This window comes from Acanthisitta chloris, unplaced genomic scaffold (assembly GCF_000695815.1).
Source record: "Acanthisitta chloris isolate BGI_N310 unplaced genomic scaffold, ASM69581v1 scaffold4622, whole genome shotgun sequence".
Taxonomy (NCBI): Eukaryota; Metazoa; Chordata; class Aves; order Passeriformes; family Acanthisittidae; genus Acanthisitta; species Acanthisitta chloris.
This window is the reverse complement of record NW_008658669.1, coordinates 82,570-87,426: the sequence shown is the minus strand read 5'-3', so window position 1 is coordinate 87,426 and position 4,857 is coordinate 82,570.

Below are 4,857 nucleotides of genomic sequence, written 5' to 3'. Positions count from 1 at the left end.
TTATGTACTTAAACAATTCTTTTGCCAGAAAACAAATTGAAGGAGGGAATTCCTCATAACTCCTTTCTATTTCTGTTCTTGTTCCCTCACTCATTTGGAGTTTTTTACTGTTTTAAAAATGTTAACTATTCTAACTTTCTTTGCTGTAATAAAACTTGGGCAGAGAGTGTACTTTAAGGAACTTTGGATTTCTTTTGATAATAAACTTAAGGAGAAACTTGAGGGAAATCCAACCTAACTTAGCTCAGGTTAAGTTGGGTCTCTACAAATTTTGTATTTCTCTGTAATATGACCTGAGAGAAATTATAAATACACTTTGACATATAAGGCAACTTTTCTTTTTCTTCTTCCCTTCAGGCAGAGAATATATTCAATGTTTGCTACAGAGATGGAAGAATATCTAGGTTAATAGAAAAGCACATAGAGAGAAGGTTAATAGAAAAGCATATGGAGAGAAGATACATACTGTAAGTACAAAGTTGCAGCTCACCAAATAGAGAGATGACTAATTGAGAACTAGTTTATATTTAATAGAGGCCTCTTTCCTGGGACACATCTGATTTTAAAAAACAGAAGGGATTTGGCTTCATTAAAAAGACAAAACTCTCTCCTGCCACTTCTTTTAGACATGGTTCCCAAAAATCAGCAAGAAATTCCTGTGTGGTTTCCATTCCCATTGATTTCTCTAGAAGCATTTGGAATTTTGAAGGAAAAGGCCAATAATTAACAAACCACAGACTTGGCTTCACATAATCAGTCAACCTTTGCCCTCTTCTACATTTATTTGGCTTTTTTCAGACTAGTAATTCTTTGAAAACGAGAATGTGATTTGCCACTCATGCTACTATAATCTTAACTATTATTTCCTGCCACAGAATAGAGTTATAATTGTAATTCCATGGCAGTCATTTAACCTTACATATCTGTAAGGGAAATTCATCATTTTATCTGGAAAATGGTGCTTGAGGTTGAATTTGAGACACTGTAAAAGGTGCTGTCTACTTGTCTACATGTAAATGTTTCATGGGAAATAGTTTAGATAGTTCATAGAATTATAGAATCATAGAATATCCTGAGTTGGAAGGGACTGATAAAGATCATCAAAATCCAACTCTTGGTCCTGCAGAGTACACCCCCAAGATCACACCATGTACCTGAAAACATTGTCCAAATTCTTTTTGGACTCAGGCTTGGTTCTGTGACCATTTCCCTGGGGAGTTGTAAGGGACATTTAATAAATGTTTGTTTCAACATTGCCTGGATTTTATGTCTTGGTGAAGGAGACTGAAAATACTGACCCCTGGACTGTTTGTCTCAAGGCTTGTTGATTCACAGAGTGTCTCCATTTGCCAAGATAGTGAGGCACTATTGTCCACCACCCAAATCCTCCAGCTAACAGATAATGACTGACATTCCGATTGACATTCTGAGCACTGTCCACCACCTACACCCTCTGGCTGCCCAGCCATCTGACAGATAATGATCAACATCCCCTCCAGCTGCCTAGACCATGAGGCACGATTGTCCACCATTGTCCACGACTGAGATCAGAAGCTGGGAATTGGTCAGCTCCAGAGAAACTGACCAATCAGTGCCTGATGGAGCCCTATAAAAATGAAGAGCATGAGACACACCACTGAAGCAAAGCCAACTATGGATCATTGGAATGCTGCTGGACCCATGGTGGTGACTATCCCTGTTTGTACATGACTACAGATCATTGGAATGCTGCTGGAGCTATGGCGATGACTATCTATGCTGCACCATCCCAAATCTTGCTTGCTTCCCCCCTTTTCTGTTTCTAACTTTCCTATAGCCCCTTCTTTCTCTCCCCCGTGAGTAACCAATAATGAAGTCTCACTCCCTAACAGTATTTTGACCTCATTTGTGTCTTAATTCACTTTGGGGGAATCAATTGAACACTCCTGAGTCTTATCAGAATGGGACAGGAGCCTGTTCCAGTGCCCAGCCATCCACTGGGGAAAGAACCTTTTCCTGATACCTATCTTAAACCTTCCCTGACACAGCTTCATATCATTCCCTCAGGTCCTGTCACTGGTCACCAGAGGAAAGAGATCTGTGCCTTGACCTCTGCTTCCCCTTGTGAAGAAGCTGTAGACTGTGATGAGGTGTCCCCTCAGTCTTCTCTTCTCCAGGCTGAACATGCCAAGTGATATCAGCCGCTCCTCATATGGCTTCCCGTCTAGACCCTTCACTGTCTTCGTAGCCCTCCTTTGGATGCTCTTTAATAGCTTTATATCATTCTGATGTTGTGACACCCAGAACTGCACACAGTACTCAAGGTGAGGCCACACCAGTGCAGAGCAGAATAGGGCAGTCTGCTGGCTGGTGATTGGCCTTCCTGGCTGCCAGTGTTGACTCATATTCAACTTGCCGTTGACCAGGACCACCAGGTGCCTTTCTGCAGTGCTACTCCCTAGCCTTTTGTTCCCCAGTCTGTACATACATCCAGAGTTGCTCTATCACAAATGCAGAATCTGGCACTTGTCGTTTTTCATTAAACTTCTTATGGCTGGTGATTGCCCAGCCCTCTGATATGTCTAGGCCTCTCTGCAGTGCCTCTCTGCCTTCAAGGGAGTCAACAACTTTTCCCAGTTTAGTATCATCAGCAAAATTACTTGGTATCACTTTGAATCCTGTGTCCAAGTCATTTATGAAAATACTGAAGAGCATTGGGCTTAAGACAGAGCCCTGCAGAACCCCTCTAGTGACCTGTTGCCAGCCAGATGCAATTCTATTCAGTATAACCCTTTGTGTCTGACCTGTGAGCTAGTTGCTCACCCATTGCGTGACAGGTTTATCTAGCTGTATGCTGGATATTATGTCCAGAAGGATACCACTTCAGTACCATGTCTTATGTCATGATACAAGGTATTTTACTCAAAACCCACTGATCTAATAACAATAAAAATTTGCAGACCAGAACTTTACATGGCTGACATAGCTAGTTCTGCTAATGCCAAAGCATTTCTACTGACTGTTGGGAGCATAATCTAATCATGCTGGGAACATCTTGAAGCAGTGGTAAGGAAAGAACTGGAAGGAATCTCCCCACAGGTGAAAGGAGTATATATAATAGTGGCACAAATCTGAATGTGAAGTAACATTGCAGAAACTGTAAAATCTGAAGTCAAGAAAAGGGAATAAGTTTAGGCACCTAAATAAAATACAGATCTTCCTAAACCTCTGATTTTCAGCTGCTAACTTCTTACATCTTGGTTACCATTAAATTGGCTAAAATATTTTAAAGATAAATACCAGGATAAAGAACTGTGTTATTCATGCATTTCTCCCTTAGGCTGACAGTGATTGCGTCATGTATGATCAGAATATTCAAGGGCAAGTTAGGTAGTATCTCCAGACCACATTGTTTACACAATGTTTAGGATTGTGAGGAGCTGGCAGAGGTAATAGTTTAAATTGGTTATTCCCTAGCCTGTGACCACTAAATTACTATACTAAGTGTTCAGAAGGATACTGAATTTTAAAATGTTCCTCAGATAGTTTTTGAGGGTGAAAAGTCTGCAGTGTGATTTAGATGCCTAATTTTCACCTTGGGTTTGGGATTTATTGGAAATAAGGACAGTTAGACAGCCTGGGCATAGAAAATACATATGAATTACTTTCTGGAATAGGTGGTGTAAGGCAGCCACAGTGGAGATGAGACAGAAGTGATGCTTCTGCCCTCCCCATCCTGTGACCCAGAACTCATACATTGCGCATGGCAGAGCTCTGAAAGCAGGTGGATAAAGGCCTCCTGGTTCCTCTCTATGAATGTACTTCTGGAAACACTGATGGAGGTGACTTTAAAAGGGAGGCATTTGCTGAAGGCGAATGACTTTTGCAAGCCTGTGTAGTTTTCAGTGCAGGGTTTGGAAAGCCATAAAAGAAATAGAGCTACTCTAATGGAAAATGATAAAGAAATGGATTTCAGTGAGGCTTGCACTTCAGAAAGAGAAAATTCTGGCTACATCCCAGAAAGTCATGCCAGAGAGATTTCAAGCCAAAGAAATGTAAGAGGAAAAGGTAAATTTATAAAAGATAGTGTGCTATGACCTCTAAAAAGAACTTGCATTTCACAGCACAACCATTCCTCAGTTAATCTCTGTGTATTCATATTTTCTGCTTATGTTTCTCCCTACTCTCCATGTCTATAGAGTAATTAGTTATTCATGTCTTGCACTCTTTAAGTATATTAAAATCAGGGATTTATTTGTGAATTGTACTATAGTTATCATTACTAATGGAGCTACAGCTTTAAGTAAGGAATGTTTACTCAGACACATCAAGTATTCACTACGAAAGCAATTAAAGAGTTTGATGTTCACAGTCAAGTATTAATATTAATGTGTGAGAAACTGCATCCAAATCATTTAGAGATGGTTAGGAAGGCCTCTGGGATTGAGACAGCCATAGAAAGCAGTGACATGATTACAGCTGTATGGGAAAATAATGGAAACAGCTACTCTCTAAGCATCCTCAATAGGAAAGGAGGATCCTCAAAACCTAAATGAATGTGACTATAAGTGGCAGCTTTTAAGTTTGATTTGCCTGCTATAAAACATTTTGCATTAGTAAGTGTCTAGAGCCTTTGCACTCAAATGTATTTTTATCACTTGTCTCCAAATCCCTTTATGGATAGTACAATTAACGGCACACATGAAACAAAATTGCATGACAATAATTTGCAGACCATTATGATCTCAGAACTGGAACAGTAATTCGCATATTCTGTTCCTGACACCAACCTACTGCCAGAGCAGGGGTGAGCCATTTAACTATTGGCTTTATTTTTCCAGCTATAAAATTGGTGGGAATGTCCTAATGCGTCTCAAG